The sequence below is a fragment of the Trachinotus anak genome, unplaced genomic scaffold (assembly GCF_046630095.1).
Source record: "Trachinotus anak isolate AG129_WGS33_773 ecotype Australia unplaced genomic scaffold, CSIRO_AGI_Tana_v1 ptg000021l, whole genome shotgun sequence".
Taxonomy (NCBI): Eukaryota; Metazoa; Chordata; class Actinopteri; order Carangiformes; family Carangidae; genus Trachinotus; species Trachinotus anak.
Window position 1 is genome coordinate 15652812 of NW_027273872.1, and position 20891 is coordinate 15673702.

General features: G+C 39.7%; 1 long non-coding RNA gene across 1 annotated transcript; it reads left to right on the plus strand.

Annotated features, from left to right (window-relative positions):
• Positions 1–6128: 6128 nt before the first annotated feature.
• LOC139606317 (uncharacterized) lies at positions 6129–19548 on the plus strand. The gene is made up of 3 exons (XR_011684602.1): positions 6129–9082; positions 11382–11477; positions 19005–19548. It is a non-coding gene; the product is annotated as an uncharacterized lncRNA (long non-coding RNA).
• Positions 19549–20891: the final 1343 nt, after the last annotated feature.

Below are 20891 nucleotides of genomic sequence, written 5' to 3' on the forward strand. Positions count from 1 at the left end.
TTATCTAATGTGTATTATAAAATACCTTTTATAATATAAATCAGAACTGTAAGAGGCTTGACAAAATTAAAGTCAGCTGCTGTAAAAGTACAGCATATTAATAGGTCATCCATGCAAACAAAGACAAAGGCTTCCTCAGCAGATGGTGTCTGTTATCTCACTATAACAGATCGGTCTAGCTAATTCAGCACCACAAGACTATGAGACTAATGATTTATAGGTGGTATTTTGATAATGTGCAACAGAAATGAGCAGTTTAAAAACACTATGTCTGGCCAGCTTCCCAAACCTTGATGTGCATTTCAATCAGCTCCAGCTCTGCAGCAATGCTTTATGACAACATCTCCTCTATGAGAGAAACATTAAGTTAGGCAGGATCCTGCAGTCAATTTTACATATACCTATCAAAGCGTAACAACAGTGGATTACAATCTTAACTGCACTCACTTTAAAGAATCTCTGCGGCATGAGAAGGAGGGGAATAACGGCAATGGCAGATGTGATGTGCATCTGAGGTGCTGATACTCTTCTTCTGAATACAGGCCAGAGGCAAGAAATTCATTTGACATGACACACAGACAAACTACCTGAAAGAGAAGAGGGAGAGAGAGAGGGAGGAGAGAGAGAGAGCGAGAGAGAGAGAGAGAGAGAGGGATGGAAGAAAGAGAGGGAAGTGAGGAAAACGTGCATAAGCAAGACAAGTAAACAGCTTTCTACATCGTTTGGTTTGTCTGTGCAGGAAAGATCAGAGGTTAATTTAGAGAAGAGAGAAGGAAAATAACCTGCAGGACCCAAAACAAATGTTGTAGACATCGCATAGATTTTCTTTAATGCAGGTAGGAGTCTGTGAATACCATTATTATCTTGGAATGACCACATGGGGATATTTCTCATACTGTACATGAAAATATAAAGGACTGCTATGTTTGGGCCTAACCATATATGTAAATACATTGACTCCCTTTCAGTAAACCAGAATCCTCTAAATACAACTTCAGTAAAAATCATTTTCAGTTCAATGCTTACTTTTGCTCACCTTTGCTCATCTACTCATATCTTTTTGTGTTTTTTGAATAGTCGAGTCACATGAAGTTCATTTAAATGTCTAATATTAGAAAAGGATAAGGAAGCAGGATCAATAAAGTTTTTATCCACTTTAGTTGCCACAGCTTGAAGCTGCAACTGTTTCTTAAAAATTTTAGACATTTAACGAAGCTTATTATCAGTTTTCAGTTCATGTCCTTGTGCAGGTTCCTTATTAAATACTTGAGTAACTATATTAGCATTTTTTTAGATGTTTTTTTTTTTCTGTGAGATGGGATGGACAGATTTTCAATAGATTAACAGTGCTGTGGGTGGAGGTGATCTGAATCTCAGCAGTAACTTGTCAGAGTGGGATGGTGCCTCAGCAGAGCCAGCAGTAATGAAAGGAAATCCCTCCGGAGCAGCAGGGGCAGGAGTGCAGACTTCTTCTGTTTGGTAACTGCTACATGTTGATAGATTATCTGCCACATTAATAAGGTTGTCTTTATTAACCTGGTTAAGATGCCTCAATGAAATCAGTTTCAATATTTGCAGGTGTCCAACAGAAGACCCCACCCCCACTTTTAGACTTGGGAGGGGGGTGGGGTGGCTTTTCCGGACCATTTAAGCAATGGGCTTCCTGTAAAAATCCATTAAACCAGTAACGGACCAAATCAAGCCCAAACAGCCACAGTCAGATGAGAGTCGGAGAGGCTCAGCTAACATTTGAAGACTTCAAATATAAAATAGAGAGAACAGACTCACATCCACAGTGTATAATGTCATGATGAAAAGCAAACTGAACCAGCTCCATCGATAATAACATGCTAACCGCCTCAAAGTCTGAATGTTAGCTTGGCTTTGTACATCACAGACTTGCCGAGTATCTTTGGAAGAGAGTTTTCCAAAATTCCAGATTGACTTCGATTTAAGATTTAACTTTTTAAGATTATAAGATGTGTTGTGATTAATGTGAGCCTACAATGGCTTCAGTGATGAGTGATTCAAAGTTAATCAGCCATGCAGACTGTGAAAGCATAATTTATTGTTGTCTCGAAGGGTTATGATACATAAAGGGAGAGATGCCAAACTTTTGCAGTTATTTACAAAACTGCAAAGAACAGAGATGAGAAATATTATAAAGAAACCAAACAAAGCGCATGGAGAGATTCTCTCCGGGAGGACTGAAGTGGCAGATTTTAGAGGTTTATAATGACTGGTAGCATTGGGCCCAAGTGCTGCCAGTCAGCCCAGGTGGATGCCCCCGCTCACCAATTACCTGTACCTGCAAGAGAAGAGCAAACGACCAGGCCAGAGGGTCGTCGTGGGAATATACTGTTTATTTAACAGGGAGCTCCGCTGACTTTACACATTTAAGTGTTGTTACAGGTGTTGGGGAGCATTACTGCATACGAAAAACAAGTAGAAAGCTTATTGTGGCTCCAGAGGGAGCTGCACAAAATCTGCTAAACTACCTTAAGAGATGTCCCATGAGACAGGGTGGAAGAGTGTAAGTTTGGATGTAGTGGGTATAGAAACAAGTGTGTTTACCAGGCCTCTGCAGCCCACTCATCTCTGCATGAGGCTGCATTAGCTATAGCTAGCATTACACACCCAACTCTCTAACTGAAAGGCAGTCAAGTTGCATTGCGGGTTTTGTAGGTGGCAAGTAATGGCAAGAAGAATTATGATATCTCTGGTTTTGCTGCATTGATTTTGATCCATTTTGAGCCATTTTTAAAAATTGTTTTTGAAAATATTGGTCTGGCCGGTGTGTGATGTTCAGCTGGTGGAGAACGCTTTTGAGTTTGCTTGGTCATGGTACGTGGGAAAAACTTAGACTTTCCTACAAGCAAAAATGACAGAATCCATTGTTTCAGAAAATGATCAAACAAACTTACAAAGCTCTTGTTCATCAGGAGCGAAGAAGATGGTGAGTTATAGAGTTATACAGTTACAGAGATGGTGAGAGTGGAGATCACACTCAACCTCTTCTTTTATTTTAAGCATGACCATGATTGTTCTACTCTAACCAAGTTGTTTTGTGCCCAAATCTAACCAAACTTTAACCTTAATCTGTTGTCAGATTATAAAATAGATTTGGTTTTCCAACAGTGATTTGTGAGGACTTTGGAGAGCACTAGAGTCGTCCTGCTGTCAGGGTTGCAGGCTATAAAAAAAAGGCTTAAAGGTACTGGCAATTTTTTTTCTCATTGTCATTTGGAGGACTTTTTAGAAAAATTACTAAAAATAATATCCAAAATATTTAAATAAAAAAATAACAAAACCACACATAAGCCATTATTATTTTAGCCCATGATCTCAAATCATAGTTTATTTTCTGTTTCTTTGACATATCAGCCATTGTTTGAATTTATTTTATCTCATTTTCATGCTATACAGTGTAAGCAAAACATTTTCTTCTCAAGATCATGACTTAATGAGGTAAATTAGTATTGAATGAAATAAAAGTGGATTTAATTACAGCCGCTGCATCTCAGAATTTCTTGTTTTAGTCTGCACTGTTTACAGTCTGGTTATGCAGTCAGAAATGTAAAACATAGGACATAGAAGGGGAGACAGAATTGGAAGAACAAGAAAAGATGAATGTGTGTAAGGTGGAGAAAGGATTACTGGAGTGAGAGCGATGAGAGAGAGAGAGGACAGCTTCAAGGACTTAGGAGCAAGAAACAGAAAATGAATACAGTGCAGAGAAGAAACTGACTGACAGAGGGGAGGAGATTTTAGGCGGAGAGGAAGAGGAGAGCTTGAAATGGGAGGAGGAGAAGGAGAGGAAGAGAGATGGAGCTGGCTTTCCTGCAGTGGAGCTCATCTGGATTCTATCCAGTATTCATGTGTACAGCTTTTGGATTGACGGGCAGCATCTCAGTCACAGGAAGAGACAGGTATAGCACTAAATATTAGATTTAAATAAATAAATAAATGTAGAGCTGACGAGACTCTCCATCTGTTTCAGCAGATAGACACACTCAAATATACAAACACACACACACATAATCAATCCAAACGACTGACAGGCACATGTACTCAGTAGTTCAGACACATTCCTTCGGCTCATGAAAGAGGAGCGGGATGATCTTTTGCGTGAGCGAATTTAAAAATTTAACCTGCATTAGCTACATTAACAGTAATGGAATCCATATATTTGCGGTGATGAGCTGGGAGGAGGCACTAATGAAGGGAGATAAATGAAAACACAGGAGGAGAAAAGCAGGAAATGAGAAGGGAGATTTACAGCAAATGTAATATTTTGATAATATAATAGGCCCTTTCTGTCTATTCTACAACTCTGAATCTGTGCCACGTTGATGCTGTGGTGATGGACCACGTGTTAAGCCAGTCAGACAGAGACGCTGTATTAACTGTCTGCTCATATGGTGAAACAAGGGATGAGATCAGGAGGAAGAAGATATATCCACTCCAAATTCATTACTCTAGTTCAACACACCATCATTTCCTCATTTGGATACTTTATTTTACTCATTCCCTTCACTGTTTCTCCTCCTCAGTCCACCTCTCAGGCCAGAGTATATATCCATCCATCAGCTATTCTGTATGGTGCAGTATTTACTTGACTTCATTCTACTCAAATAATCTATCTTCTATCTATTGTCTAGTGTCTAATTTGTTTCTACATCTGTGGACTTAATCAACAGTTACTAGCCCTGAAATAAACAAGACTGAAAGGCTACAGCCTTGCATGGCTAAAAATATATATATGTGTTATATATTGTATGTATTTGCAGATAACGGGTAGTTTTGTATGTGCAGAACCAAATTGAATTAGTAAGCTAATCCTGCCATAAGGTTTGAGGCTTAGTGAGAAAACAGAATGGAAAATAAAGGGTGTTTTTTGTGTGGTCTAGAGAAATCCAATTAAAGTACACACACTAGTTAATGTACCTTTACACGGAAAATGGGCTGCTGTGTGTGTGAGATTGTGTGCGTGTTTTCAATAGCCTTGGATTGTGCTCTCTCTCTCTTGTCCTGACTAAACACAGTGGTAGAGAGGGAGTCACACCACACAGGAACAGACTTAAGGCAAGAAAACAACAACAAACAAACAAACCGTGTGAACCATGTTTACGTCGATGAGTGATGCAGGGCCTCGGGCTCACTGCTAACATGTTGCATCATCTCTCCACTGTAGTTTCATCAAAGCTGGACCAGTAATGTTGTTGTTTGGGCTTTCACTGTTTGACTTTGAAATATAGCACCTACGGCGTAAAGCATTTTTTTAAAAGAACATAACCAACACTTGAGCACTGACCTTTATTACACCTGGCGTACTTTGTCCTCATCACCACATGGAATAAACTGTGGTAACTCAGCTTCAGGTGCCAGTTTCCCTCAGTGGAAACGGAGGGTGAGATGAGAGTCATTCTCCAGCTGGAAAACATTGAAGATGCGGTTTGTTGTCGACTGCATATTGTCTCAACGTCAACACAGCAGGAGCGAGAGCACGGCAGCTCGCATTATCACTGATCAAAGAGCGAAGATTTCAAAGACTAATTCCTGCTCAACACGTGCACATGCTCAGCTCTCAGACGCACAACAGCTGTGATCTCATTTCACACCATCTTACAGGAAGCAGAAAGTCTCACTTGGAAACAAAGTTTGGAAGGAGTAAGAAAGAAAGGAAGAGTATAATGTCAGAAGAAGACAAAGTGGCTGCCAACAACCGGGAAATTACATATTAAAAAAGACAGCATTAAATTTACCCAAAAGTAATATAGAAGTGTACTTCTGATATATAATATTTAATTATTACTACACCAAGGCTCGGAAAGTTATGAAGACAGATCATAAAAACTTGTGGATATAATGATTTTACTTCAGCTTGATTTTAAGTTCAAGTGTCAGCTGTTTAACAGTATTATCCACTTGTCAAAGTATTGATGGAGAAGCCTTTGGCAAAAATTTGACCAAATAACCCCACTTTTTCGAAAAGGTTTAGTTTACCTCTGTAACGTTTTAGACAGTGTACGTGAGATGATTATGTTTTATTATTACTAGCAGGCACTGATTTTCAGTGTAATAAATTGTGTTCCACTTTTGTACATCAGACAAAAATCTTCACACATTTAAATGTGTTTAATTATAATTTCCTTGGAATCACTGATTTGGATGACAAAACTTCATAAAAGGTTTACACAATATGAAATTAGCATGAAATGATTCCACTGACTGACTAATATTGCCCAGTACAATTTAGAGTTCGTATTTTTTTTTCAATCATGCCATTGTATATCAAAGGAGGGATGTTGCTGCCTCTCCAGTCACCCTAACAGCATATAACATCAAATCCCACAACATTAGAGTTTTTTTTTCCATTGTCTCTCAACCAACACTACAAGAAATCTAATGAGCCCTCTTGGGAACACGCCTACGCCCTCCCCCTCCCCCTCCCCGTTGGATTATCTTCAGTCTGAGCAGCTGAGGGAGGCCTGGTTTCACCTCACACGGTCGAGGACCCAGACAGTGCCAGTGGTCTGTTCACTGCTGCTCTGTGGAGTCACAGGGACACGACGGTGACAAACCCTCCCCTGGCTGCAAAGTGACTGTACAGTACAGCTGTGCAGCCATTTTGCATCAGCAGTTGTTGACGACACCAGAGGTGAAAATGATTTTTCTTTTCCCTGCTCAGATCTGAAACACTATGTCAGTTTTGCCTTTCAACCGGGCTCCAGAGAGGTTTTTTTTTTTCATTACGCATTATTCCATCAGCTGATATTTGTAGAGCAAATTGGACTCAGTCACTCGACACACATTTATTGATGAAGCTTGCTTTCTATTTTCCATGTAGCAGTTTTTTGCATTTGACACTGCAACCAATTTGAAGGAATGTACATTTAAAGCCAAATACTTTAACAGGCTCTCGTATTAAATACATGCTTGAAGTTTGGTAACGAATCTCTCTGGATTCAAATGTTGAGGGCCACTGGAAGGACTGCCTCACACACTCCTCGCCTGCTGTATCTACGGTAGGATGATCCTCTCGGGGCAACAGAGGAGCTTGATAACCTTTTGCAGACACTGTGCTGTAAATGCTGATTTATCTTGAAGGAAGCTCTGTGAGGCACAAGCTGCTGCACATGGAGTTTTAGAGAGCTGATGTGAATAACAACACACTAAACCGCGCAGACAGACAGCCAGTGGGCTGATCAATTAATAAAATGACACTTTCTGTTAAAGGCTGTCAAACAGGAAATCCACAAGCATTAACAACTGTATGAAATAACCCCACTGTTCCTCTGTGTACGGCAAATAGTACTTTCATTGAATTGAATGTCACTGCACACAAAAGTAAAAAAAAAAAAAAAAAAAAAAAAAAGAACATGAAGACTGACAAACTGCCACGACTGAAGCCTGCTTTTCTTCTGCCCCCTATGCTTGACATCAACGCTAACACTATGAAGTCCTTCCCCATTTTTACCAAACAAATCACTGCTAGTGCAGCAAATATGAAAAGGTTTGATGAGGTGTGTACAGTAGGGCTACAGCTAATATTATTTTCCAATATTGATTCATTTGATAATTTCCTTTATTAATCATTTGACATTTGACAACAGTTCAAAACCTAAATATACTCAGTTTAATATCACATCAGAAAAGCAACAAATCCTCACCTTTGAGAGGCTGGAACTAGAAAATATTTGGCATTATTGCTTGAAGAACAACTAAAACAATTAATCACCAAATAGTTGCTGATTGATCTCCTGATGACCGACTAATCAATTAATCGATCAGTCATTTCAGCTCTAATGAGCAGGTTCAGCTGCTGTTGTGCGATATAAACTGACAATAAAGTCACAAAACAGGTTGTTATTTATAGCTAACTATGACCTTGAGACGGAACAAACTGTGGCAGGAGTTTCGATACAAACACAAGCTGACGAGAGCAGTTAGACTGTATTTGCTGACACTATTGTCAGTAATTACAAATCTACACAGCCACAAGATGTTCCTGATGTCACATGCAAACCAATTTCAGTGTTTGCAAATAAGCCTCTTGTTCTTTTCCTGTTGTGATCGTGAAATAAGTGGCATTAAACAACGACAGTGGATTTCTGTGTACTGTGTATTATGTGCATAAATACACAGGAGATCTGGTGGCATGCCGAAATGTGCCTGTGTCCTTCTCACAGCTTCTATTTGTACACTGAATCATCTGTTCAGATTATTGGGACCGAAGAAACCCTCCAATAAATACAAAGACAGAGATAAATAGAGAGAAAGAAGGGGATAAGACAACGCAAACACACAGAGCAACCACTTACAAATATTAAACAAATTGAGGTCTCATTGCATTTTAATGATAATAAGGAGCTTTAAATGCAGAAAAGAAAGGAAAAAAATCAATGGTTGCTTTAGCCATATCTATCCTGCTCTGATTTAACAGGCAGCAAGAGCACCTCTGGTATTTTACCCTGATCAATAATAAATAAACAAGGCGAGCGCTTCTGTTCTTCAGATTAATGGGAGGTGTGTGTAAAATGCTGAATATGTATTGCCTGGGAGAGCTCTCTGCTGGACAAATAACCCTTTCCCTTATTGCCTTATTACGAAAAACTCATTTCATCTTCATTTTGAATGATGCTTGTTTTGATGCAACATGCCAACACTCGTATAAAGCAGACAATAGAGTTCTAGTCTATATCACAGCTAAATGTAAATCAATGGGTAGGCCATATTTTCTAAAGCTTTACAAGCTATTTTAGCTTCTGCTTTAGCTGCAGTTTAGCACTAACCATTCTCACATATGCTGCCGTCATATGGGCTCAATAAAAGCTACACTGCCAGGGATTTCAACTTGTTGGACTGTTCACACATGTATGTCACGAAAGGGTCTTCTATGTCATGTGATTTCACCTGCCATGTATTCTGAACGACTGCTACATGACTCAACAACCTTCACATTTTGGTGACAGAGCCACGTCCAGGAATCAAGAAATCTTGTGAAATTAAGATGGGAAGTCACGGCATGACATTTTTTGCCAGGTGACCTTTTGCTGACAGATATGCCACCTTATCCCAGGTAAAGACTTTTATTTTTGAGTGATAAAAGAAGCTGACTTGTCTAACATTGCTTTTGCTTTTGTAATATTTATTTGATGTTCTTGAGGGAAGACTTAAAGTGTTTTGGGAAATACATCTCTCTCTTTTTGAGCATTAGATGAATGGTCTAATGCTCACATGTCTGTGAGTTATGTCTGAAGCTGGAGTTTGAAGGCAGTTAGCCTAGCTTAGCATTAGTACTGGATGTAAGGGAAAACAGCTAGCTTGGCTCTGTTCATCGTTGGAAAATACAACCTACAGCACCTCAATACACTTTTATTACTTTAGCTAACAGAAATGTAAAATTGAAAATTGGTTTTAGGGGATTTTTGTGCTGCTACTCAGCATATTATAGGCATAATTAGGACAGAGGCAGACTGTTTCTCCCTGCTTCCAGCCTTTATGCTAAGCTAAACTAACTGCTTCATGGCTCCAGGTACGCACTTGACTCACAGATGTAAGAACAGTATTGATCTTTTCACCTGACTCTCCACAAGAAAGCCAATGAAAGAATCTCCCCAAAATGTTGGAGACTTCCTTCAAGATTACACAATAAACGATACAAAACAGTGTACCTGCTTGAGACTAATAAAGTGAGACATTTTCATATCTCACTTTCAAAAAGACAGTAAATAAGCTCGCTTTTTTCCCTAAATGTTGATGTCTTACTTTAAACATCAAACTCTCTCCTTGTCTGTTTTGTAGTCTGACACACACAATCATACACACACCCACATCCACACACACACACCCACCCACACACACGGGATAGGTGTGGTTTTGTTTAATATTCTTTTCTTGTCTGGACTTTGATGTGGCGGGGTGGGGGGGCTGGAGCCAATCCCAGCTAACATTGGGTGAGGCCGGGGTACACCCTGGACAGGTGGCCAGTCTGAGCTGACACTAGTGGTAACCAAAATGCTGATAACAGAGTAATTGAATTTGACAGGATTTTATATTTTACTCTATTCTTTCCATTGTTTGTGTTCATCAGAGCTAATGACTCAGTTTAGTGAGATACTGGCTGCATTTTACAGTTAATGAATGACTTCAATGAATGACACGTTTTTCTAACAAGGAGACACCAGAGGCGACAATTACTATTCAACAAACAATTCAATTCAATTCAATTCAATTTTATTTGTATAGCGCCAAATCATAATATACATTATCTCAAGGCACTTTACAGGGTAAGGTCAAGACCTTACTTTGTTACAGAGAAAAACCCAACAGTTCCCACAACGAGCAAGCGCTTGGCGACAGGGGGGAGGAAAAACTCCCTTTTAACAGGAAGAAACCTCCAACAGAACCGGGCTCAGGGTGGGCGGCCGTCTGCCTCGACCGGTTGGGTTTAGGAGAAGATAGAAAGAGGGGGAGGGGGAGGAGAGGGGAGAGAAGAGAGAGAGAGAGAGAGAGAGACCAGGAACAGCTGTGTAGGTAATGGTGTTATCAATAATAACCACCAGCTGGTGGTTTGGGTGTTCTTTTTTAATTAAAAATAATTATAAACTAAAAATAATCACTAGAAAAAAACGACATGACTTCCCACAAACAAATCACAGATACAGTGGTAAACTTTTCATCTATTTCATACAATAATGTAGAGCTACCACAGTTAGCTCATTAACTGATTAGTAGATTGACAGAACATTTATCACCAACAGTTGTGATACTTAAATAATAGTTCAAAATGCCAAAAGTTCACTGGTTCTAGCTGTATAAATGTAAATTATTTGTTGGTTTTCTTTGCCTTCTGTGGCAGTAAACTGAGTACCTTAGGATCAGACAAAAGTAGTGTTTCTATATTTGGGATTCATAGAAATGTGACAAACATGGCATTGTTCACTATTTCCTGATGTTATATAGAGAAAACAATGAATTTGTTACTTGATAAAGCAATCATCAGATGAATCAATAAAAAAATGGATGCAGCCCTCCATTCTTTTTTTTTTAGCTTCCTGTTTCAGACACACATTCATTAGGTGATGAACAAGAACATGTGTGATCATTAGCTTCATGCCCCTGACAAGTTTGTAAACTATTGTAGATGGAAAAAGCCAGAGATCATAATAAAAAAGGAAAAGTATATAAAAAATTAAAAATTAAAAAAAAGATGGACATTTTGATTTTGACTGTTGCTATGGTGATAAAATAAAACAAGATTGAGATTTTTTGTGACTTTGAGGAGAAGAAAAGAGGAAGAGCTACAAAAGCTATAATCTCAGGGGTGCTCTTGTTAAAATGCAGATAAAACAATGAATGCTGCTTTTCCTCTCCAGATGACACAGGATTGGTTCAGATTGCAGCATGCTGGAGGCAAACACACAACAAGAGAGAGAGAGGACTGAATGAGAAGAGAGATGACAAGAAATGAGGTTTGTGGCTGTGGAGGTTGAGGTTAATGAAGAAAGAAATAACAGAAATCACGTGATTGAAACCATCCCATGTCCCACTGGCTCTCTGATAACTGAGGATGTGCTTTCTGACCAGAGACAGAAAATCACCAGCGACATTCAGGCTGCAGGCCAAACGGCTAATAGGCTCTACCCTGCTTATCAGTATACTGCACTGTCTGCCACCCCAGAGGACACACACACACACACACACACACACACACACACACCCATATGAAAACTCAAAAGGAATGAGTGACAGCCCTGAATTTCTAATTTTGTGTGTGTGTGTTTCTCAACACCGGACAGAGCTGCTGTGCCATTTACAGTCATAATTTCCATATTTCAGAATCTGTGTTTTGTTTGTTTGTGGTCAATCTGCAGGTCAGGTTGGAGTTATTTCATCAGACCAAATATTGTTAACATTTTCATCTAATATTGGAGTCTAAATATGACCAACCAATTATAACTACGATTAGAGAAAAGCCTTTTGAAAGCCCAACAGTAACATCAGCACAAGTACCATCATGCAGTGGGCCTGGGTGGGTTTCATGCTTGTTTTTTTGGGTTTTTTTTAATTAATTCTGCTATATTTTTCACTTTTCTGCTGACCTTAGCAGAGGCATTTAAATTTAGACACACACACACATACCTGGGTGACCCTGTTCTTGCCACAAATGTGACTTCAACACGGTGCTTCACGGTCAATGAAATACATTACATTTTCTTGTCACTTATAATAAAGGAGTGAACAAGTGAAAGAGAACATGAGAGAATAGGTGCAGGGGGTGATAACATGAGAGTGAGAAAACATGGCAGTGAAACAAAAAAAGAGGTAAAAGCAAGAGCAGGGAAAGTGGAAAGGGAGGGCAGTGAGCAGAGAGGGGGAAATAAAAGACTCCACAATGTAATGATGCAACAGGAAGACAAGCAGGACGCTCCAAACATCCCTGCTCATTTCATGTTTCCTTCACTTCACTTCACTCCATCACTCTCATTCATTCGTTGCTCAGAGCCCCACTTTCACACACTGCAGCAGCTGCCTGGTCTCCACGCTCTGCCTCATTATTATGACTAAGACAGGATTCAAACATATGAGAATGAGCACAACATCGAGATGCTGTCAGCTGCCACAATTAACCATGAATCATTACTGATGTGACTTAAGTCTGCCTGTTACTATTTCATTTTATTTTCTCTTCGTGGCGAGAGCATGTGAAGCACACAGTAATCAGTAGACAGTTAAGTCCATCAACAGTTGAGAAAAAAAGAGGAGGCAGTCATCTACAGTAGTGTCATTAAAACTAAATGAAGAGATGGCAACAGAAAGAAATCAATATTTAATTGTGCACAGCACTGGGTGATTGGCTCACTGAATTTCAGTGGCTAGCAAATCAATATGACAGGAAATACTTCTTCAACCAAGTCTCCTTTTGTTTAGTCGTACAGTATATTTACATGATGCCTTATAAGTACAACATTACTCCTGTTTACAGTATATTTATGTATATTTACTGTACAGAACTGGTTTAGTTGGACGAGGATTCATTTCTTAACTGATCGTGATAAATAGAAACAGAGAGAAGGACTATGGTGAGTCCAACTCCTCCAACCTGAACAACCATATAGATTGTTTTTTTTAACCCTATGATATGACCCGTAGGAGCGTCTCCTGAAATAGCGCCCCTACACAAGTGGACCCTACTGATAGCAGCATACCTATCTTTGTCGCCATGGTTACTTCAATAACAGTAATGGTGATTTGGGTTAAAACAAGTACTTTGTCAACATTTGACGACCTCTGTTGTCATGGTTACAGTAGGAGCAACGTGGTTAACTCTGTCGAACAGTCATGAATAACAGAAACAACATGAACTGCTATTTTCACATGGGAATCGAACACCGCTCTTTTGTGTCATGTCCCTGTGTTTTGTTGACCCATCCATCCACCCCAACCTCCTCCTGACGCAGACTTTGTCACTCTATAGACTACGTCACCACACTTTTCCCTTTGCTCCTGGGTCATAACAATCTATTGCACAAACAACCTATCGGCTTGTTTTTTACAGGTCAATCTAGATAAGTCTTGAAAGTGAAATTTCTCTTTTCTTTTGCCTAAAGCAAGTAAGGAAATCTAAAACTGGACTTTTATATCATGAACATGGAACAAGAAAAATTGAGATTATTGAGGTGCCAAGTGATCTCTCATCTATTAGCCTCCCAGCCTGTTATCCACACCTGTATGTCTAACATAATGTAATGTGTACGGTCATATCCACAGTGCCAGGAGGGTGTAAGTCTGCAAGTCTGTCTCTCGTCCAAGTTATTTTTGGATGCTAGAAAAACCTCATTATAATCTGCACTATCAACCTGCGTGTTCTCTATGTGAGACAGAATAACAAGCCTGATATAATAAACAGAGTGATCACGAGCTGATGAGTTAGTGTGGAAGAATAATAATGAATTGTGCGCCTTGTTGCTTCGTTGCAGTGCGTGTAAGGTGGAGACACGTCATCTGCTGTCAATCCAGACATCACAGTGCTACACAGTTGTATCTGACTCAGTTTCACAGCAACAGTATAACCTCTGAAAAGCCAAAAATTACAGTAGCTTTAAAAGGTTTCCTTGCAAAGTCTTTTAGGATGCGGCACTACAAGGACACTGAGCTAATAAAAATGAAAACGGTCAAAACAAATTTAACAAACTCTTAGAGAAGAACCTTGAAAAATGCCAAAGGAGAGAAAATCTAACAGTCAACTAAACTTCAGCCTGAACATCAGCAGGAGCCAGGATTCAGCCTGCTAATGTACTGATGTGTGACTCCAGAGTAAGAAGTGAGGGAAAATCAGTAGACATCAATAAACAGACAACCCAACTCACACTGCAGTGCAGCCTTGAGTGTGTGATGCTTTCCAATGGTTTTTCAGCTTGTGTACTGTATGTGTGCTGGAAGAATACCAAACACATACAGTGCATTTTGAACTTGATGTACTGAGCGTGAATGCAGAAAACAAACATGAGTAAATGGTGTTAAATGTTTCAAGAGGAAAATAAGTCATACAGACACACTAAAGTCAGCGCAAACTCCAAGAGCTGAAGCTAAAGGTGTGGTAAGGAGGGTGCCCTTATGAAGAATTATCTAATCAATACAATACATGTTTTAAACATCTGTCAAAAAGGTGTTTTCAAGGGCAAGTGGAGAGTAAACAGAGTGGAACTGGTGGTCAGATGTTTGGCAAAAGGTCACAGCACAAGCAGTTTTCCAACAGAAATACAAACAGCACAGTATAGTAAATTGACATGATGGAGGTTGGTGTTTGCCCAAAGAGCAATAATGTCTGTTAATAATGTCTGATTCACTGACCAAAAATACCCAGTAATGTCCACATTTTCTCTAAGAGCTTATTTGTATGCACCAGTGAGTGAGCAGTCGACAGTGTTGGTGTTAAAAAGGTTACTGAAAGCTGTAGCTCCTTCACAGTAAAAGCATGAAAATGTCAGGCCAGAGGAGAGCTTTCATTGTGAGGCAGAAAAATGATCCAGACATGAAAACAACCCAGATGACAAAAAAGACAGAGAGGAGAGGAGAGGAGAGGAGAGAAGAGAAGAGGAAAGGAGTCTCACATGGATTACATTTTGATTTGCAGCTTTAATTAGAGGCTCATTTGAGTCACGAGGAGAGGTTGTTGCAATGACAGATTCCAAACTCCAATCAAAACCCTTGATTTCTCTGCTGGACTCTCACTGATGAAGAGATTCACAAGTCGGGCACAACCAGAAGCTGACTGGCCACTGTGCTGTGTGTGTGTAAGCAATCCAATCAAGCAATCCATCTGCCACAAACAAAACACACACACACACACACACACACACACACACACACACACACACACACACACACACAAACACAAACAGGACAGTAGCTTTGAATATTTTATCTTCTGTGTGCTGTTTCCCACACCAAAGGGAGCTGGAGCAATTTAGCTCTGACACAATCGCAGTTTGCAGAGTCAGCAGCCCACACGTGCACACACACACACAACATTGTTTATGACCTGAGTTCTCTGGCAAACTTAGAGGTAAGAGTTAGCAAGTAGGAGAGATAGTGAGCCAATAGAGAAATCCTGTTATGTTTAGCAACTCTCTCTCATACACACACAGAGTGAGAGAGAGAGATCTCAACAAGAGAAAAGTGTCATTGTCAAACTAAACAGAACCAGCTCAGTTTTCACATTTCCCTGATTGAAACTATAATGATAATGAAGTAGATGTAATGTATGTAGAGAAACATCTGGAGATTTTTTCACAGCCACGGTGAGTAATGCTAACACTTAGTGGTAAGAAAGTGGTAAAAAATAATTATGATGTAATCTCTAGCTGTCTAAAACAAACTGTTATTGATTCACAGTGACTTTTTTGGATGTGCTGAAGCTGTATTAGAACGTGTTACAGCTGTATGTGAGGTGGACATCAGGACAATCCAGCTGCAGACCAAACAAAAGTGTCAACCATTGAGACAAACTTTCTCCAAAACATGGCTTGGCTCTGAAAATGTACACATTACAGAAACAGAGAAATTATTAGAGGACTGTTAAGGCTCTTCTGTATGCTAACATTATACTGTAGTTCATTCACACTTTACGCTACATAAAACACAACACTGTATGATCAAACACTACAGCACCACATCAAGATAAACAGCACTGTCTTCACAGTTTCATTCCAACTTTAACACTTTCACTAACGAGACTGCAGCAGAAGTTACAGAGCTTAGAAAAACTAAGGACTACAATGATCATGTTTGGCACATCTTTCTGTCAACCTCGTGCTTCCATCCAACTTTCTTTTCTCCTGTCTCAACCTTTCTGTCTCTCACACACACACACACACACACACACACACACACACACACACTGACATAACCACAGGAAACCTGAATGCCTGCCCTTTGGAGATAAAAGCAGATAATGACCAATTCAATCTGTCGTGGATCTACAAAACATACACATCAGACAGAGACAGAAAGACAGGCAGGAGGTAAAGGTGAAAAGGCAGTGGAAATGAAAAAGAAAGAAAGCCACTGTGGGAAATGAGCAGCAGAGGAAAGGTTTAAAAGGAAGAGAGGGAAGTGAAAAGAAAGAGGACTGGAAACAGAAAACATAATAAAGGACAGCTGATATGTATTTCACAAAAAATTTAGACAGGCTGCTCTGACAGAATTACTATGACCTACTTGAGTCAAATGTTAAACATCCTGTATTGCAAAAAAGCAAAACATAAATGCCCATAATCAGTTGGCATCCTGATTCCAACCCACTGCAAATGATCTTTTTATAGTTAATGATAGCCCAGCTAAATGAATCAGGCCTTGGCATTAATATTTTCACAGTTGGGAATAAAGACAAAATTAGCAGTGAAGATACAAGCGTGTTTGTATAATTAATTTCAATGTTAATTATTAATGAAACAACACAAGTAGGTGAAAATCCTTTTGTAAAATTTTCAAAATAAACTAATCTTTATTAATATTTCTATTATTAGAATTATGAATAATGCCATCAACATTAAGAAAAGCCTGTCGCTTTTACAATTTGACATTTAATTTGACCTCTTTAAACAATGTCCTCTTGATGACCAGATGCCAAAGTGCAGATGAAAGAAGCTCTACGTTGATGCTACATACACTGTATGTTGCCCTGGGTTTTGCCTCACAGGCAAAATGCACGCTGCCCTGTTTTCTCAGGGGGAGGCTGTTTGGGCTGTGTGTGAGGATGGCTATGGATGACTGTGAGGATGACTGCACACACTACTCAGGACTGAAAAATGGTCATCCTCCCAGTAAGAGCCGGTGTTTTTTGCAGTAAAGACACAAATACAACATCATCAGACGAGCAATGTAAACAGTTTGTTTACTTAGTTATCAGAATTGGAAATAGTAGTTTGAATTTTCTGTCAAACACTAAATAACATAATAACATTATTTATCATAAAGTACCAGGTCTCTATCAAGGAAATTATAGTTGAGTACAGTGTTAGTGAGTTATAATGTAGAAATTCATCATTATTATTAAAAGAACCTCAAATGTTAACACACATTCTCAGTACATTGTCTGCAACTATATGAAAACGTATTGCTGGAAAAGAAATGGCCGACAATAGCTAGTTGCCCATACATATGTTCTGAATGTGAATGTAGCAATACTTGTCTGTGCTGCTGTGCTTCATCTCAGATCATGATAATGCTCAGCACTGGATCTATGAAACATAGATCAGAACAAGACAAAGCAGACACTGGCATATGGAGAGGAAGAGCCATCAAACAACAACTCTCTCTCTCTCTCTCTATCTCTCTCTCACACACACACACACATTCTGCCTGCGTTTTAGCATGCACACGCTGCCACACGTGATTAAACATTCATGCAAGAATGTAGAACCACTTGCACAAGTGTGCACCAGAAGCATACAACAACAGTATCACAACTTATTTTTGTTCACATTCATCTACACAATCGCTCTGCTCTGCTCTGCTCATTGCTGCAGAGACACTTCTCTGAAGTTGCTTTGGGTCACGTGCAGCACTTGAGTAGATGTTTGATAACCCTACTGAACTCATCCAATTCAGGTGCATACAAATATAAATATAAATTCAATCGATCCATCCATCAGTCCGGTCAAAATGACAGCAGGGATCAAAGATTTTTCTCCAGCAATCTAGAGTCATCACCATGAAATGAAATATAGTATGAGAGAAATACAGTAGGGACAGTAAGAAGCTGTATATCATCAGCACTGCAGTACTGCATGCTGGGTAATGATGATAAATGATTCAGGGAATCAAGCTTTATTATTTTTCTTTCATAGTGTTTGTTAGTCACCAGTGTAAAATACAAAAATGAACAGAAAATGTGATAAAATGGCATCATGAAAAAGTTACCTGTGGGGTTTGATGAGTAATTATTTGGTAAAAGTAACACAGGACGCAACAGAGGGAAGCTACTCTGAACGGAAACAAAACTAAAAGCTATTCATGTTTCAACCATTAAGACACAAGTTGACACAACTACATTATGTAAAATTACACTATTTCTTCCTTTGCCATTTGTCTAGATGTGAAAATGTCAGCGAGAAATTGGTTGATTTATCACAAAATAACTAAATGTGTATGAACTCTACAATTAATTGCAAATCTCTGCATTTGGCAGGTGAATATTGTATCAGCTTTAAGTCATCAGACGAAATCAACATTTGTAACGGTTATGTGGCCACAGATGAATCCTGATCTTAGGAGAATTGTGTTGCTATGACTCTTTGCTGGTTGTGTAACAAAGGTGTTTATCATTCTGAATTAATTAAAGCTCCTCTCTAGACCACTGGGCATGTTAACAGCTGAAAGAGAAGCAGTGACAAACAGGAAGAGAGATAGAAATGTTGAAAAACTTGTGTGTTTTTGGGTTGTCACCCCCTCTGACCTGACCCCCTCGCTCTTCCTCCTCTCTTTCTGCACAGGCAAGCGTGTACACGGAAACGGATGAAGAAAGTAAGAAGAGGTCGAAAAAGTGAGCAGGGCTGCTGTATATACGACTATCTATATGCAACACTTCATCAGCATTTAATGGAGCATGAAACGAGAGAGTGAAGAGCCAGGAGATTGAGCACTAGAGATAGACAGGAAGAGGAAGGGTGGGAGAGGAAGCGGGTGGTACAGAAAATGCAAGAGAGGAGGAAGAGTACAACAACACTGTTGATAACTTAGGGTGAAAAGAATGATCATTGATGCCACAGCCTCTACTGAGAAGCTGAAAATTCTTAGAATTGTTACTGATACATTTTGTGTCAATCAATTAATTGATTTATTGACCAATCATTGCAGCTCTAGTCTTAAATAATGATCATTGGGTCTTTGACTCTCTGACTGTTCACCCTCCCAGTGATGCCTATTGGAACTACATTATCTCTGCAGTCCTCTCTCCCCTGTTGTCCAGCATTAACTGATTTCATTTGATCCTTTACGTTACAGCATGACAGCATGAATATTAATACCTCAACTCTCTCTCTCCCATGCACAATAAGCAAAAGCTATATGTGTCTAATTGAAAAAGACACACGGTGAATTACTGCACATTAAAGTGCATATCCCTGTTGTGAATCTTCTTGACGGTAATAAATATACTCCTTTTATACCTGTCATAGTTGGTTACTCTCAGTGTAACCCTGGGTGCCACTGATGTAAAGCAGAAACCAACTGGGCTGCTGCCAATATAAAATAAATGCATGCTGTTAAGTCCTTAAGCTTTTAAGTGTGAAACCACTTAAGAGAAAGGTTATCTTCAAGATGAGTAAAATATGCAAAATCCACACACACACACACACACACACACACACGAGAGAGAGAGAGAGAGAGAGAGAGAGAGAGAGAGAGAGAGAGAAAGAAGTTATAGCGAATGGCAGCCCTCGGAGACTGTCAGAGCTTTGCAAAGAAATGACTGCCGATAAAAGATGACAATATCTAATCCTTGTCGAGGGACTCAAGTGAGTGTCTCTTTTAAACATACAGAGAGCAGACAGAAAGAGCTCTGGAGCTTATGGGTGCCACACAAGACGGCGACCAGGCATATGATGCTCCGAAAGAGAGCATTATTACACACAGATAGAGATGTAGATGCTGAAATATTCTTCACAAGTAAATGCACCTGCTTTCCTTGACAGCACTTAGGCAGTAAACAGTAGAACTCCTTGTCAGCACTTCACAGAAAAGGAGGGAGCGACTGAGACTGGGAGGGATGGAAGAAGAGGAGGGGGACAGACGAGAGGTAAAAAGCCTTTGAGGAGAAACAAACAATGAGCTTAGAGACAGACAACAACTTTCCCACCTCTTTAGAATCAAAGTGGGAGCGTTTGATTGGCAACAACAAGCGTTCTGTCACCATCTCCATACAGAGATTCTGACAAGAGACACTGAACAGGTGGAGAGGAGAGAATGCCAACCTTAACTAAACATCAACAGGGATCTCCTACAGCCCAGAGTGTCTCTCTAAGATATACAGTGTCCACCCAACCAGCCTCACATCCATCCATCCATCTCCTGCTACTTATCCATGTCCAGGTTGCAGGGGCAGCAGGCCCACATATCCTCGTCTCCAGCAACATCCAGTAGCTCCACCTGGGGGCTCCTACATGTGCAGGCCAGACAGGACACATAATCTCTTCATCATGTGCAAGTTCAATTTCCACTACTGCTACCATCCACCTCAACCGGTTACCTTCAACTCATTTTTTAAAAAGTGCCAGTTACAGGCTCCTTCACTCTGCAAAGCAAACTCCTCTGATAGGTTGGAACTGGTCATCCCTCAGTTCAGCTCAGCAACTTTCGAACAGCTCCACGCCCTTGGACTT